This window comes from Echinops telfairi, unplaced genomic scaffold, assembly GCF_000313985.2.
Source record: "Echinops telfairi isolate 266 unplaced genomic scaffold, ASM31398v2 ScPeMD7_7469;HRSCAF=8507_0, whole genome shotgun sequence".
Taxonomy (NCBI): domain Eukaryota; kingdom Metazoa; phylum Chordata; class Mammalia; order Afrosoricida; family Tenrecidae; genus Echinops; species Echinops telfairi.
The window spans coordinates 25,747,100-25,765,424 of NW_022111372.1; the positions used below are offsets into that span (position 1 = coordinate 25,747,100).

General features: G+C 46.5%; 1 pseudogene; it reads left to right on the forward strand.

The window, feature by feature from the left end:
* Window positions 1-1,235: 1,235 nt before the first annotated feature.
* The window catches only part of LOC101660298, a 140,394-nt pseudogene continuing 123,304 nt past the window's right edge, over window positions 1,236-18,325 (forward strand).

Genomic DNA, 18,325 nt, shown 5'->3' on the forward strand with positions numbered 1-18,325 from the left:
TTCTGATGAAGGAATGATCTACCCTGGAACCCAAAGTATCAGTGTTCTTGTCCGGGACCGGCCTTAGGAGAGTTGGTGGCCAACTGTGTGGTTGGAGGGATGCCCAAGTACTGTTCCTACTGCAAGACATGCTGCTGGAAACCTGATCACATGACGGCGGCTCTCTGGCCGTCCAGATCCAGGGGAGTATGCAGGAAGGCTTTCTTTCGTAGATGGTTAAGAAAAGTTAGATTACACTTAGAGCTGAGACAAAGGAGAGTGCCCTCTTAGCCTCCAGTTAGGGGCATTGACTGGACAGCAGTGGGTGTGAGTGAGGGTGCTCCTTGCAGGCGCACTCCAGGATTATTTCATCTCGAAGGGGACGCACCGATTTTAGCTTCCTGGTGCTGCTATAGCACAGATGCTGCAGGTGAGTGCTGGGAAAAACAGAAACTCCTTTCCCCACAGTTCTGAAGGACACAAGTTCAAATCAGGGCCAGTATGTCCCTCATCAATCCTTCTGGGCAATGCTTCTTCCTTGGCAATTTCACAGGGGAGTCTGTCCCCCCCGGCCTGTGCTTGTCTCTGAGTTCACCACTCTCTCGAGTCTGCCTCAGAAGTCAGGAGGTTTCTGATATACCCGACGCTGGCATGACCTCATCTGATTGATGACCTTACATTAGATTGAATGAGAGAGTGCAATTACATCGTATGAGGGTAAGTCAAAAAGGATTGTTACAAAATCACAGAGCCCTATATCAAGTGAAAACTCTAAATGTGACACTCACTATTGCTTTTAAAAGTATCCTTTGCCTAGGTCTGTATACTGGTGAAGCTGGTGCATCCATCTCTCTAGCTTCCCCCAAATAATTCTTCATTTGGCATTCTCCAGGGACTCTGATCATGTCCCCTCTAAATGGTCTTGGAGTTTGGGGAAGCAAAAAGGAGCCTATTACTTTTTGGGAAAGTAATACTTTGTCAGCCAGGGGAAGTACACTAAAGCACATAGCTTTAAGAGCCTGGCATGGGGTCCCCTCTGAATCAGATAAGTAGCTGGTCATCACTTGAAAGTCCGTGTAATAATACACAGTCAGCCAACCACTAGGCGAGCAAGCCATACTTGGATTTTCTTCACATTTACAACTAGCCGAAGGCAAGGTCTGCAGGGGAGGCCATGGGTGAGACCAGGGCTTCCAGGAGGGAAAGCAGGGACCCCCGACTGGCATAATAGCTAGGAGGCAAAAACCAGAGCCCGGATGGATGCAGATGCCAAGCCGGAGAAGAAGATTTTAGAGGTGGAGGACTTCTGGGGAAGACAGTTCTCCAGCGATTTGGGTAAAGCCTCCTGGAGTAGAGGAGTTAAGGCCGAGAGAGACTGGGGAGCTGGAGGTGCCACCTGGGGTGGGGTGGCGGGAGGTGGGCGGCAGCAGGGGTTGCCCCTGGAGTAGCATGCTTGGCGGAGCGCCAGCCGTCCACTGGGATCAGAAGGCAGGGACTCTGGAGGGCAGAGGATGACAGGGAAAGGCTTTAAAATGAAGTGGGGCCAGTTTTTTGGTGAGGGTGCCACCGAGCTGCCGCTAGAATGCGTGTCTAGGAGTGAACCAGTGACCAGAGGGTTGCCATGGTGAGCAGGGCTCAATGGCTCCTGGGAGAAGAGGCCCACGTGGAGGAAGTTCCTGGGTGTGAGTGACCCAGCCACCCTCAAACGTCTGGTTGTCACACAGACAGTGCCTGGTGCAGGGGGCTGCCCACTCGGCCTCAGGCACTGGGCCACAGGCACGCCTCAGATACTAACTAGTATGGTGTTGGCACCGCATCCCAACTCTTTCTCAGAACATAGCCTCTTCTGTTTCCCAAGGGCCAACAGATGGGGACTTGATAAGGAACTGGCTGCCTTCTTAAATTATAGCATGCAGCACAGTGCCAAGACTGCATTTTACCCTTGGATGGGGTCCTGGGTTTCATAGTTCATTTATTTCCCCCAAGGTCTCAAATATATTCCAACTCATATGTCAGAGAACTGTGTCTTTCTTTTTTAAATCAATAAATCATTTTATTGGGGGCTCTTGCAGCTCTTATAATGATTCATGTATCAACTGTATCAAATACATTTGTTCATATGTTGCCATCATATTAAAAACATTTTCTTTCTGCTTGAGCCCTTGGTATTAGCTCCTCTTTTTTCCCTCCTTCCCCCATCCTCCCACCCTCATGGACCCCTGATTAATAATAAATTATTATTATTTTCATATCTTACACTGTCTCCCATCACCCACATTTCTGTCGCTGGTCCCCCTGTGGGGGTAGGGGGTGGTGGTCGTTAATATGTCGATCTTTGTAGTCAGTTTCCCGTTTCTCCCACTTCTCCCTCCACCTTCTCCTACCCTCCTACCCTCCTACCCTAACCTGTGGGTTTTATCTTTCCTGGATTCCGTGTGTTGAGAGCTCTTATCTGCACCAGTGTACATGCTCTGGTCTAGTCAGATTTGTAAGATAGAACTGGGGTCATGTTAGTGGGGGGTGGAGGTAAGCATTAAAGAACTAGAGGAATGTTGTGTGTTCCATTGGTGCTATGCAGCACCCTGGCTGACTCATTCCTTCCTTGTGACCATTTTGTGAGGGAATGTCCAATTGTCTGCAGATGGGCTTTGGGTCTCCTCTCCAACCCCCACCATTTGCATCAATATATTTGTTTGTTTGGGGTGTTTTGATGTCTGATACATAATCCTGTCGATATCTCATGATCACACAGTTGGTGTGCTTCTTTCATGTGGGCTTGTTTCTTCTCTGCTAGATGGCTACTTGTTTAACTTCAAGCTTTTAAGACCCCAGACACTATATCTTTTAATAGCCAGGCACCATCAGCTGTCTTCACTACATTTGCTTATGTACCCACTTTGTTTTCAGAGATTGTGTGGGGAAAGTGAACATCACAGAATTCCAGGTTATTGCATTGAGTGGGTACTTGAGTAAAGACCCAATGCCTGTCTGCTACCTTAATACTTAACATTTAAATATATGTACATACACATATATCCCTGTTAATATGTTTATATATTTACATATGTGCATGCCTATATTTGTACCACTATAAATGTCTTTTGCCTCTTAGTTCTTTCCTCTATTTCTTTTTACTTTCCTCCTGTTCCACCATCATGTTCGTCCTTCATTCAACTCTTAGTACTTTCTCTCAGATACATTGCACTTGATCAACACTGCCCCTTCACAACCACCACAAGAATTAAGAACTACAGATTGATATCCCTAATGAAGATAGTTGCAAAAATCCTTCACAGAATACTGGCCAGTAGAATACAAATTTTATAAAATGAATAATTCACCACGACCAAGTGGAATTCATTCCAGAGATGCAAGGATGGTTCAGCATCTGAAAGTCCATCACCTTGATTAGAAAAAGGAAAAAAACAACACATGATAACATGACTAGATGAAGAAAAAGCATTCGACAACATCCAACACCCATTCCTGTTTAAGACACTCAGGAAGATAGGAATGGAAGGAAAATTCCTCAAATCATACAAACTATACATGAAAAGCCAACAGCCAACATGGTAGTCAATGGGGAAAAGATGAAACAATCCCACCGAAAAAGGGGGCCATACAAGGTTGACCCTTGTCCCCACTCATTTAACATCATACTGGAGGTCCTAGCTAACACCGTAAGGCAAAGGAAAGACATCAAAGGTATTTATCTGGGGAAAGAAGAGGTGAAACTATCGTAATACCCAGGTGATAAGATTTTATATATGGAAAACCCCACAAGTACTGGGAGTAATAGAGGAATATGGCAGAGGGGCAGGATACAAGATCAACAAACAGAAGTCTATTGGACTACTATATACATCGGATGAGTCCGTGGAACAGGAGATCAGACCGGTAGTACCCTTTGCAATAGCCAAGCACACATTGAAATACCTATGGATACAGTGAACCCTCGTTTATCGCGGTTAATCGGTTCTAGACCCTACCGTGATAAATGAAATTCCGCGAAGTAGGATTCCTTATTTGTAAATCAAATATTTTCATAGTTAGAGCATAGAGAACATGAAAAAACACCCTTTAGTCACCATTACACTCGTATTACCCAATTTATTAAACGAAAAAGGGAAAATACAGTAAAACATTTTGGACGTTACAATTATCATTTATTATTTATTATATTATTTATGGCATCTAGTTTACAGTATTACATATTTCACATACAGTATTATTATACATAGTTCTTACAAATACTGTAATCAATAGCCTATGAAATGACTTAAGGGATGTACTCTACAGGTGGGTCACCGTCTTTTTCCTCTGAAGGAGCCGGTGTAGGCAGTGGGTGCTGTTACGCAAAAACCACGATAGAGTGAAGCCGCGGAAGTCGAGGCGCGAAGTGGCGAGGGTTCACTGTATACCTAACCCCAAACCCAAAAGATTTGTAGGAGGAGAAGTACAGAACACTATTATAAGAAACCAAGACTGACTCCACAAATGGGAGGATATTCCATGCTTGTGGGTTGGAAGACTTAATATAGTAAAGATGTCAGCACTGCCCAAGACACTATACAAGTTTAATGCTATCATAATACAAATACCAACATCCTTCTTCAAAGAATTGGAAAAACTGGTGACCAACTTCATATGGAGAGGGAAGAAGCCCAGAATTAGCAGAGAACTCCTGAAGAAGAAGGACCAAGTTGGAGGGCTTGCTTTATCCAACGTTAGCACCTTCTATACAGCCACATTGGTCAAAACCGCATGGTACTGGCATAATGACAGATATTCAGACCAATGGAAAAGAACTGAAAACTCAGAAATGAAATCATTAGCATACAGACAATTGATCTTTGATAAAGGTCCAAAAAATATCAAATAGGAAGTGGGTGCCCCCTTCAACAAGTGGTGCTGGATAAAAAATGGATATCTACCCGCAGAAAAATGAAGCAAGGTCCTTATCTCACTCTATGCACAAGAATAAACTCAAGGTGTCTCACAGACCTCAAGGTACAATCACAAACTATTAGGGCCACTAATGAGGGAATTAGGACAAACCTAAGAACTTTGGTGCAGGGAATACATAGGCTTTTGGAAATAGGGAAAGACACAAACACAGAGGTAGCACAAATTGAAAATTGGGAAATACTGAAGATAAAACACCAGCGTACATCGAAAGGCTTCACCAAGAGAATAATAAGAAAAGCCCAAGACTGGGAGAACTGTCTGTGAGTGGGTTTGCAATGGTGGTTTCTTTAGAGGTCGATCTCCAGGCCTTTCTTGCCTGGTGCTTCTGAGGGACTCGAACCTCCAGCCTTTTAGGTTAGCCGCTGGGATCCAGACAGCAGGAATTAGCTGTTTGGAATGATTCTCAGAGTTATCTGGAGGCTCTTCCAGGAGCCATGGAGCAAGTTGTAAAGATTCCAAAGAGACTGAAGTCGGGGGCCACGGACACATGGTGTGAGGTAGGCTAACGGCTGTAAGTTAGGCTGCAGGAGAGCATGCACCCAAAGGGCCCTGGACTTCTCGTAGGTCTCTCCTCTATAAAGCAAGATGCCGTGCTTCTCCTCCTGGTCAGGGCCAGGGCGGGGCTGTTTGTTCATGCATCTCTCCATCACAGCTGAAATTTGCAGTTCTATCTTGGCTGTGTCTGTGAGCCTGTTTGCCTTTGATTATGCTCTGGTTTTGAAAGAGAAGCAGCTCACATTAACTAGCTCCTTTTTTATCTTGCTCAGATGGAGGAATCAAGCCTATTTGTAGTCGCCCTGCTTTTTCATCTCCTCCATTACTGCATCTTTAATTTTATGACTCTATAGCCTTGCGTTTTGAATTGCACAGGGAAGCATCGCAGGAAAGAATACTCAGTTGGTTCTCTCTCCCTTTGTAGCTAGTTGATTGTGGGGAAACAAGATGTAGCAAGCGTCTTGTTTGTTATTTTGTACTATGATGTTTGGCTGTTGGGCTTTTGTTTGTTTGCTTTTGCCTGTGGCCAAGAGAATTACATTTTATACTCAAAAGAGCTCCGATCCCTTCCAGCTCAGCCCAAGCGGACATGTGACTGAAAGTACAGACAACCTTATGCCTCACACCCAAGCCGGTTTCTTCCAGCCTTGGTGGTTCTTGAAGGAGCCTTGGTGGTGTCGTGGTTATGAGTTGAACTGCTAACCACCAGGTCAGCAGTTTGAGACCACCGGTCTCTTTGCAGGAGGGCAGGGGGAAGATGGTGAGAGAAGGGGAGGAAGGGAGAACCAATTGCAATGATCAACATATAACCCACCCACCCCCGCCCCCACCAGGGGGATGAACAACAGAAACCACAGGGGAAGGGAGACAGCAGTTGGTGTAATATATGAATATAATAATAATTTATAATTTATCAAGGGGCGGGGGGTGGGGAGGAAATGGGGTGGAAGAGGAGCTGACACCAAGGACTCAATAGAAAGTAGTTGTCTGGGAAAAAATGATGGCAACATATGTATAGATGTGCTTGATACAATTATTCTATGCATTGTTACAATGTGCGGGGAGGTCAGATGCTTACAGACATCCTCACTGAAGACAGTCAGTCACCAGGGAGTGGGCGCCCGCTCCCTGCTGTTAAGGACAATGGACAGGCCTGCAGTCATCTATTTGGTTCCTATAGGTGGGGTTTACACCCTACTGATAATGGTTCCTATGGAGACCCAGAGAACAGGTCAAACCTGCTCAGTGACATCCAAAGTTAAGCTGCCATCCTAAATCTAGGATCCGCCCATATTGTCACATGTATACCCCCAATCCCGCCTCTTCCTATTGCATGGATCACCTAGATCACCCCCTTCCATTACTGTATAACCTATAGTGCAACCCCTTCCTGTGACATATGTCTTTACCTGTAATTAGTGGGCTTGCATGCCCCCAAAGGCATATAGGCCTGGATTAGCAATAGACAGTCTCGTCCCCTCCCTCTCTCTCGGCTCTTCCCTCTCCTCCCCTGGTTCCCTTTCCCCTTGTCCCCCTTCCCTTCCCCCTCTCTCCACGTGGACCACCAAGCGGCGCTGAGGGGAGCATCGCTGCCATGAAATGTGTCTGACTCCATTCTTTGACTCTTATTTCTCATGCTCTCGATGACTTTAGTATAATATTTACATATCTCAACCATACAATTGTGCTTACTGAACCCGAGATTAGTGGTGGAGGTTGCCCCCCACAACATACCACATTACAAGAGCTGTCAGAGCCCTCAATAAAATGTCTAAAACCAAAAGAAAGGAGATCGTTAGCAAAGAAGGGGTGAGAATACTAACGATCCCATTTCCTGGAGTTCTAGTGGTCACCCCAAAACAAGCAAACAAGCCAAACACACCGGCCGTTGAGTCGATGCTGACCATGGAAACCCTGTAGGACAGGGCAGAGCTGCCTTGTGGGTTTCTGAGCCTGTTCCTCTTTACAGGAGTAAAGAGTTTTCTCTGCACAGCGAGTGGTGGTGATTTCAAACTGCCGACCGCTGGTTTTAGCAGCCTAATCTGTGAGCACTATGGCACCGGGCTCCTCCAATGCTCACCAGTTTGCTTTCGAAAGCATTCTCCAGATGCGGAGAGGTTGCAAGCCTTACATATTGCTAGTGGAAATCTGAGATGATGCAGTGATTTCAGGGAAAATGTCAAAATTCCTCAAAAGGGATAATAAAACTACAATGTAAAACATGGAGTTACCATCCGAGCCAGCAATTCCTAGGGAGGTATCTAAGATAAATTAAAAAGGTGTCCTTACACTGGTACAGATAGGAACTGGAAACGCAGGGAATCCAGGACAGATGATCCCTTCAGGACCAGAGTTGACAGGAGCGATACCTGGAGGGTGGAGGGAAGGTGGGGGAGAAAGGGGGAACCGATGACAAGGATCTACATATAACCCCCTCCCTGGGGGACGAACAACAGAAAAGTGGATGGAGGGAGACATTGGATAGTGTAAGGCATGACAAAATAATAATAGTTTATAAATTATCAAGTGTTCAGGAGGGAGGAAAGTGGGGGAAGGAAGGGGAAAACATGAGGAGCTGATACCAAGGGCTCAAGTAGAAAGCAAATGTTTTCAGAATGATGATGGCATCAAATGTACAAATGTGCTTGACACAAAGGATGGATGGATGGATTGCGATGAGTTGTATGAGCCCCCAATAAAATGATTTTTTTTAAAAAGATGTCTTTATTCAAAAGCATTATTCATAATAGCCCCAAAGTAGAAGCAATCAACATGCCCGTCAACCAATGGATGGCGTCGGTTTGTGACAGCCTGAGTCGGATCAAGAGTCTCGCTGTGCTCCGCGCTCACCGTGGCTGATGCTTTACAAGTGCATCTGCAGCCCTGCTTCTGAGGTGCCTCTGAGCGGACTGGAAGCACCAACCTGAAAAGCCATTTGTACCCACCCACCCAGGGGCATTTCCAGGCAGGGTGCAGCCGGCTCATGCATTTTCCCCTCAGAACATTCTGCGCTCCTGTGGCCACATGGCCATAACCTTAAAGGCCTCTAGACTCCTCGCCTCACCCGGGCTGCCATGACTGGTGATGGCCCTTTTGTTTGTCAGTTACAATCAAAATAAAAGTAAGCCATCGGAGCATTTCTTTATTTTCACTTCCAAACAAGGAACCTCTGTCATTGGGTGCCACTGAGTGGGTTCTGACTCAGAGCGTCTGCGTGTGAGCGAGCTCCCGTGGCATCCTTGCAACTGCTCTGATGTTGCAGAGCTCCCGTGGCATCCTTGCAACTGCTCTGATGTTGCAGAGCTCCTGTGGCATCCTTGCAACTGCTCTGATGTTGCAGCCCGTCGCTGCGGCATCAATCCTATTTGTTGAAGGGCTTCCTCTTTGCCGCTGCCCCTCCACTTTACCAAGCAGCATGTCCTTCTCCGGGACTGGCTCTCCTGACAGCATGTCCACAGTATGTGAGACAAGTCTCGCCACCCTTGTCTCTGAAGAGCCCTCTGCTCTTATTTCTTCCAAGGCAGATTTGGATTGAGACTTTGTGGTTCTATATTGTCATAATCAAAATCTGTTGCCATGGATAATTCCAACTCATGGTGAAGCCCCCCCAACCCCCTGTGTTACAGAGTCGGATGGCTCCACAGGCTTTCCTTGGAAGAAGCAGATAATCAGGCCTTCCCCACCCTGGATGGGTTTGAACCACCAGCCCTGAGGTTTGCAGTCTACTCACTGCCATTGCACCAATGGAACTGCCCCTGTCAGTGTCCGAGCCTGTCTCGGTGGGAGTAGAGAGCCCCATCTCTCTCACGGAAGCTGACTGGTGGTTTTGAATTGCTGACCTTGAGGTTCTTGGCCCAAGGAGCAGCCACTCTGCCACCGGGATTCCTAGGTTAGTAGTCTAGTAAGGACTGTGTTTGCCATCTTAACCCAAACACCCTCCCTGTGCTTGAGTTGATTTGACCTAAAACACTCAGCTGTTTGTTACAGTGGCGCGCCTGAGTGTAGCACACAGCTAAACCTTGGGCTGCGAGCGGAAAGGTCAATGGTGGCAGCGTCCCCGGAGGTACGTTAGAAGAGAGGTCTGGTGATCGACTCCTGAAGAAAAATCAGCCGTTGAAAACCCAGTGGAGTCGTCATGTGTTAAAGTCCACTTGACGGCAGTTGTTCCCTCCCCCGGGCTTATAACAGTTGCTATATTTCTATCTCATTTGAGTCTCAGGATAACACACACGCTTAGTTCCTCATTTCAGACAAGGAGGCTGTGGTTCCGGAAAGCGCACTGCTTTTGGAAACGTGCCCCTGATTCTTGTCTCGAAAGCCTGGCCTTGCACCTGAGCCCGCGGCGGCCTGCGGCCCGTTTGGGGACGGTGTGCTGTCCACCGACAGGCCGATGCTGTGGTGGTGTTTTTGGAAGCAGCTCATCTGCAGGGTGCCCTGGGCCTGGCAAAGCAGGGAAGGGGGCAGAGAACGCCCCCCCCCCCCAAGTGTGCTTCTCTGGGTTTTTTCTGACTCGCTCTATGAGGCAAAGAAGCAGGTTTTGCAAACTCTTGAAGTTCTCGGTGGCTCTTCTGTAGGAACTGAGTACATGGTTTAGGTAGCAGTGGTCTTGTACCTGTGCCCCATTTCTGAAGGTGGGGTAGAAGGCTCTGAGTTCAGGTAGAGGAAGGAACTTAGGGATCCATTCATTCATTCTAATTGCTATCGAATACACTTCTCTCTAGAAGCTTTGGAGGAGCGATGGTAAAAGAGCTTGGCGGCGAACCATAAGATCAGTGGTTTGAATCCCCTGGCGGTGGCCCCAGGAACAATAGAGCTGGCCATCTGGCCCTTACATAAAGATGACTGCCTAGGATCCTACAGGATCGCTCTGAGTCAGAACTGACTCACGGCCACACCATAGCACAGCACAGTGTCGATTACAGGAGGGAATCCAGCGGAGCTGATGGTGGGACAATATTGGGTTCAGCCCTATCTCACAATACGAGTGGGTTCGAGAGGGCACCATCTACAACCAAAAAACATAGATAAGAAAAGGGATAGCCAAAGTTGGAGTGCAGGAGGCCCTGAAGGACAGACACCCCAGATCCTCAATCTTTATTATGCCCAGGCTTAAATACGTTCCCTGCACATAGGTAGCCTGCACCTGTGACGGGATTACACAGAGACGGTTCACAATGTGAAGGATTACAAAGAAGCATGAAGACATCAAGCAAGTTGTTCATAGACAGAGGGGAGAGGGAGGCTGGGGACATGAGGTAACTGATGAGTTTGCAGACTGCTGCCTCCTGCAGCTTCAGTCAGGGACCAGGAGGCAAGTGTCACTTATCTCTGGCTGAGAGACAGGCCAGCCATTGCTTCCTCAGCTCCCATGGCTGAGCCATCAGCATCCTCCCACGGACCATGAACATGGAAGGTGGTGGTCCTGCCCCGTTTACCCCCACAGCTGATGATCTACCTTGGAAAGATCACAGCATTGAAAGCCCTGTGAAGCCCCGCTGTCCTCTGGCTCCCAAAACCCAACGCATGGCCATCAATCGATTGATGCCCACTCATAGCCACCCTACAGGACTGGGTCAAACTGCCCCTGGTAGTTTCTGGGACAACAGCTATTTTTGTGGGTAGAAAGCCTCATCTTTCTCCTGAGGAGTGGTTGGTAGTTTTGAACTGCTGATCTTGCTGTTAGCAACCCAACGCATAGCCGCTGTGCCATCAAGGTTCCTAGACACATGAGGTTGGAGGCAGCTCAGTGGCAGCCACGGTTCGGGCTGGACACAAGGCAGTTCTTCCTGGCTGGAGCTGGAGCTTACAAGTCTCAGGATCAGGTGACTCGTGGTGACTGTGTTCTAGCTCCAAGCTGCACGGGACCCCCAGTCTGAGCAACTCTTCCCGATTGAGGCCAGAATCCCAGCCCGGACGTCAGCCCGATGTGGACTGTTTATGGGACCTAGTGACTGCTCCCTGCTGTGTGTGACGCTTACCCCTTTGTTTCTGGCTCCCCCGTGCTTTTGAGATCAGCTATGCCACAAAATCATTGTGTCCTCATTTCATCAGTATTTCTAAGTGTTTGGAACAGGGACTTTTTTTCTTTATCAACTCTGCCTTCCACATGGACCAGGATGTTCTTTGTGGCTCAATCATGGTCATTTTGTGAAATCGTCAGTCAGCGTCTGACGAGAATTTGCTTCTTAAGTTTAGTCTCCATTTAGTTCATAAATCTATGAGAGTCGGCTTGTTTGTCTGTTATTCAATTCCTCCAAATCCTCACTTCTTGTTTGACAACTTGATCTGTTGACTCTGAAATAGCATTGTCAAAAAAGTCTCCAAGGATGGATCTGTCAATTTCATCGTTGGTTTTTGACAGCCTGTGCTGCGTCAAAACTCTGTCATTAAGGCATGCATGATGGTTCATGACTCTCTTTCCGTTGGGAGCACGCGTGCCTTTCATCTTTATAAAGCAGTCCTGCATGTCTCCTTGAAAGCTCCCACTGGCTGGCAGGTTGATTCGGACTCACAGCATCCCCACGTGTACAGAGTGAAACTGTTCTGCGCTCAGGGTCTTCAAAGCTTTGACCTTTCAGAAGCAGGTTGCCAGGGTATCTTGTGAGGGGTCCCTGGGTGGGTGTGAACCAGCACCTTGTCAATAAATAGTCCAGGGCTTAACTGTTTGTGCCAGCTGGGGAATCTCATTGAAAGCGATTGGTCTTAAATCCTTCTCTATCGGATAGTTGACATCATGATAAATGGATAGAAGATTGACCTTGTCGAGAATTTCTTCTTGCTCCTGGAAGCAGCCATCAAGAGCTCAAACAATGCATTGGGTCAATCTGCTGCACAAGAACGCTTCATTATTTCTTGAACTGTATTTTTAAAATTAGTTTTATTGCGATATAATGACCACATCATACAATTCCTTAGTTCAATATTAAGAAGGGTTGGGAAACTTTGGAACATTTTCTTCCTTCTTGTACCCTTAGTGTTGACTTCCCATTTCCTCCACCATCCCTTTCATGCCCCCAAGTAATGACTATGTTAACTACTGTCTTCATAAATCCGGGGTTCCCCACACAGAAAAACATGTGAAACAAAGGCAAATATCAGGGAGAGAGGAGGGAAATGACCCGGCAACAGTGATCCTATCAAACAGTGAAAGACCTCCATCTAAGGGAGAGCAAGTGATAGTAGAAATGTAGGTGAAATTGGCAGTGCGTCCAAAGGGGAGATTTGACAGCAGGGTGTTGTATTCCAGTCTGCACGGAGCTGCTGAGCAAATCTTTGCTTTGCTCTTTGTCTGATATTAGGACTGCTCACATTCCCAGTCTGTGGGCAGTGGGGATTCACTGAGGACTCCATCCACTAGGGACTCTGTAAATGGATTTGGGGTTTCCACTATCATCCATAGTGGTCTCCAAAACGGGAGTTTAGAATTTGGGCAGTGGTACCATTCTTTTGGGGGGTTTGGACCTTATTGTTTACAATCCTTGGATCACACATGATGGGGTGTTTCTTCTGTGTGGACTTAGTGATTCCTCTAATGGACGGCTGCTTGTTTTGAGATAAGCCTTCAAGACCCAGATGTTTTTCCTGATAGCTGGGTACCATCTGATTTCTTCACCACGCTTTGCTATGGCACTTATATCTTCAGTGACCTCATAAAGGTGAGTGTAAGACAAGGCCATATCACAAGAACTAATTGTCCTTGTATCAGGGCTATGATTAAGGAAGAGCTTAAAATCCATTCACATAATTATGGTTTCTGTGGTAGTGACATGATCTGTTGTCAATTTGAGACTGAAGAGTGAAGGGGTGGTAGCCTGTCAATCAGGTCGCAGCTTGATGACCTCATCTGGAGGCTCTAAGGAGGTAAACAGCTGACTGGAGGTGGGACTCCGGCATACTTCCTGTGAGACATTCCTGTGGAAAAGACCCATGGAGCTATGCTGATGGCAGCCAGAGCCCTGCAGCTGGACGAGCCACGTGGAGACCCACACCAGTGCTGAGATGCTTCCACCACCACTGGATCCACAAGGGTTTCCACCCACTTGCCTGTGATCTTCCTGCATTTGGCGTCATTGCATGTGTTTCATGAGTCTGAAGAGGAATTTGCACATTGGTATTGGACATATGGGCTAATATCAAACTTATGGACTTGATCTGGACTGGGCTGGGCTATTTTCTCAATGTATATTTGCTCTTTTATATAAAACTGATATTGGCTCAAGAAAGGGGTTTAGAACAATAACAACAACAAAAATTCCATAGGATCAAAAGGAGGAAAAACAGGAACAGAATTTCAAGTTCTCATGGAATCCAGATTCTTTAGAGCTATTGAGGCGAGAGAGATTTGCCCTAAGATAATTTTTTTAAAGAAATCTTTCTATTATGAATTAGGTGGGGATTTACATTTCAGACGATCAACTCTGCATTCAGAAATTCAAACTCCCCTTCAACACCCATCATATTCTATTTCACCCCCTCTCTGATTTCCTTTCTCCCTTTAATGGATGGCTCTTTTTCACCCTTTTACCTAAGTCAGTCTGTCAGCCTTCTAGTCTGTTGCCTCCTCTTCCCACCCTGGCCCTCCCTCCCACCCTTGGGACCCTCCAAAGTCGATTTCCTTTGATATGAAAGCCTATGTCTTGGTTTTTATCCTTATAGTAGAGGTCTCATACAATTTGTGTCCTTTTGTGACTGACTAACATCGCTCAGCATAATGTTCTCTAGGTCCATTCCTTTCATGCGATGTTTCGTGGTTTCCTTATCGTTGTTTCACGGTGCATAGTGGTCCATTGTGTGCATGTACCAATGTTTCTTTACCCATTCTTCTACTGGTGGGCATTTGGGCTGTTTCCGATGTCTTGCTAGTGTACCCAATGCTGCAGTGAACACAGGAGTGCATATATCTGTTCATGTTATGGCTCTTCCTTTAAATCTTAAACCCCAAATATCTCCTGATGTCTTCTTCAAACCAACAGATGATTTAGCTCAATTAGTGCAGAAGTCTGCCCTCAGCGCTGTACTCTTTGAAAGAACTACAAGCATATCTCAATGCATGGAGCTTCACAACGACTGTGTTCTTTACAGGTGGAAGGTTTGCATTACCCTTTATCGAGCAAGTCTACTGGCACCATTTTTCCAATGGCACATGTTCAGTTGGTGTCTGTGAAACATTTTGGTGATTCTCACAATATTTCTAACCTTTCTTCAGAATGTTATTGTGCACATAATAGACTGTAAACCAAATCAAACCAACTCTCTGCCCTCCTGTCAGTGTGGTCTCCTAGCAACCCTGGAGGGCAGACAGGAGCTGCTTCATAGGATGCCTGGGGCTTCAAGTATTTATGACACAAGGAAGTCACCCTTTTCTCCCAAAGAGCCATTGGTGGACTCACACTGCACCAGCCTAACCCTGAGCCCACAGCACCACGAGGAGTCCGTTAATAGACTATTACAGAAGCCCACTGCCAGCAAGTCAGTTCTGACTCACAGCAACACTCCAGGACCCAGTAGACCTCTACGGGTTTCCAAAGCTATCAGTCTTTTTTTTTTTTTTTTGCATAAGAAACAGATTTATATATAAGAGCAATTGAACATTGAGAAAACATCCAGCCCAGTCCAGATCAAGTCCATAAGTCCAATATTAGCCCATATGTCCGATACCAATCTAAAAGTTCTCTTCAGACTAAGGAAACACATGCAATGATACAGAATGCAGGAAGATCACAGGCCAGTGGGTGCGAAGTCTTGTGGATCCAGCGTCATTGTAAGCATCTCAGCACTGGCAGGGATCTCCACATGGCTTCTCCGGCTCCAGAGGTCTGGCGCCATCAGCCTCTCTCCATGTGTCTTCTCCACAGGGATGTCTTCCAAGAGAAGAAGTTGTCTCCCACCTCCAAGGAGGAAATACACCAATTCAGCTATCAGTCTTGATGGGAGCTGACAGCTTCAACTTTCTCCTTCAGAGCAACTGGGGGATTTGAACCACAGTCCTTGTAATTGGCAGTCCAATGTTTATGGGCAGCACCATCAGAGTTTTTGAATTTCCCTAGATTATGGCCAGGTATGATTCTTTTCCCCCCTTAAATTACTATTATTACTGTGGTTTGGTTGAATATTAGAATGTACTTTCTAGGTTAAAAAATTGGTCCCAAAATTCCATTTAAAGAGCATTTTCTTCCATTTGTTTTTCTTTTTCTTTTCTCATCCTCACCCCCACCCCTCTTTTTTATTCTGGAACTTCTAATAGTCGATATTCATTAGTCAGTATTCTCCTAATAGCTAATAATCTTGAACCTGTCTTCCTTGGCTCTTGTATTTTCCTTCTTGATTTTCATTTCTTTGAAGTGTTGTTCCATGTTCTGAGATAGTGTCTCTCTTTGATCATTCAGAAAATTAGCTTTCCACAGTATCCATTCTCTTAATCCTTTCATCAAGTGAATTTTAAAATTGGGAATTCAACTTTTTTTAATTAGGTGATGGTTCTTTTGAGATATCTTTTTAAATCTCCGCATAAGAAGTCTCATTCCTTTTAAAAACAGAATCTGTTTCAACCACACACGCTACATCAACAGCAGGCTTCAGCGCGGGCCACTGCCCGGCAGTCTGGTAGGACCGCCCACTCCTGGTGACCCTGCACGTGTCTGCATAGACCTGTGCTCCACACGGTCTTTAATGGCCGCAGTGTCTAACGTTAATTCCAGCAGGTTGGCAGGCCTTTCTTCAGAGACGGGAACCACTAATCTTTCAATTAACTGACGAGTGCTTTAACCGAGATTCAGCAATGGAAAATGAGGATCGACAGTCGCTTAGCTACGCTGGGCCGTGTTGGGCTGGCACCCAGGTCCCCTGGTAATGGACTTTTTCCGCTTGCTTACATTATAATCTTGTGTGGGTTTCCTCTGTGACACATATCGCCTCCTTGCTAATCCTTTTTGAAAGCTACCATCAATGTCAATCATACCTGCACATAGAACACGGTTCTCAAAGTGCCATCCCTGGAGCAACATGCATCATGAGGGAACTTGTCAGAAATACAAATGTCTTAACCCCACCCCAAACCTCCCCAGTCAGAAACTCAGAGGGTGTTGGAAAAAAACTCTGCAGGTTGTTATGTTGTACGTGAAAGTTGGTAAATCACTGGATTGGGTGTGACTTTTCCCTCAGATATTTTGAGAGCAGACAGGGGGAGGATGGTAGTGGAAACCAATACACAGTCTTAGAATGTTGGGGGACAGCCCCCACATTTAACTAATAGAATGCCAATCTATATGGGGACCGCTGAACGGAATTCAGTCCAACAGTTATTGAAGTTCCGCTGAAATGAGCAACATGTCTTAGAAGAAAACAAACTAGAATGCTCCTTCAAAGGAGGGCGGCTTAGACTCACAGCTTCCTCTGGACCTGCCGTCACGAAAGAGCAATTGCCAGGAAGGTGCATTGCGGTTGGTGATGTAGAGGATCCGCTAAGACTAGGGAAACTCTCCATGAGATGTATCGACCCAACACCCATAACAATGGGTCAACAATCGACTCAGACCTACCAATGGTTGTGCAGGTGGGTCAGGACCAGACAACATTCCACTCTTACCAGCACTGTGCCAGGACCCCAGGTGTCTGTAGTGGTTACACGTTGGTCTACTAACCAAAAGGTCAGTAGTTGAAACCACCAGCTACTCTTGGGAAGAATGATAGGGCTTTCTACTTCCACAATGAGTAACAGTCTCAGAAAGGCACAGGAATAATTCTACCCTGTCCTATAGGGTCACTATGCGTCGGCATGGACTTGATGGCAATGAGGGTTTTTTGTTAAGTATGCACTGTTGGGTTACCCTTATAAATAAAAGCACAGGCTTACTTGTGCTTACTTACTGATCTGCAATGAACACTTTCACATTGCTTTTCACTACATCAAAGGTTCTATTTTCTGGATCTGGCTGGCATCTGTCTGTCTCCCAACCTCCCCACCCCTCCCCACAGAACCACAGCCTCTTTTCAAATTTCTAATCCCTGACAGGGAGGAGCGCCTAGTTAAGGAACATAAGCCTGGGCTTACTTGTGATTAGTAATCTGCAAGGAACAATTTCACATGTGAAAGGTTGCTTATTGGGCAACCTGCTCCTGGTGGCTATGAATCGGAGCAGAATGGAAGGCAACTGACACCAATCGTGGCCAGATTTGCCCGGCGCCGACTTTCTTCTTGTCCCTGTCTGGGTTCTCAGGAGCCCTGGTGGTGTAGTGGATATCTGTTAGGCTGCTAATCCCAAGGCCAGCAGTTTGGAACCACCAGCCACTCTGTGGGAAGATGATGGAGCATTCTATTCCCGTCCAAGTTCAAGTCTGAGAAACTCACAGGGCCAGTTGTACTCTTTCCTACAGTTGCAGGTCTGAGGAAATGTGCTCAACACCTCTATTATGTGTGGTCAGGCTGCAGCTCCGAATGAGCAGGGGTGGGCCGTCAGTCATCTCCCAACCCCCAACCCCCTCCAATCCTGCTTGGACATCAGCCCTTTCCCAGGGTCACTGCTGAGGCACCAGCACTCAGACATCTGGTGCCATTACTCTGCATGCAGGTGAGTTTGAGGAAGGCCAGCGAGCATGCTCCTCCTTTCCCTCCTCTGGGTTTTGGAAAACTGTTGTTTTGGGCAGAAAACAGCTCTCAACCCTGGTTGTAAATGGAATGGAATGTTAATTAGGATTGCCTGGATTTGAAAGGTGTACCCAAACAGGCAATAATTAAACACCGTCTATGGGAGTGGAGCGTCTGGCCGTCATGTTGTTTTGGGTTTTTATTCTCTTGGGTCATTGTGAAAGGTGGTCAGACCACTGGGGAACCACTGTCTTAAGACAACCACCCCCTCCACCACCCACATAATTCACCACTGTGACC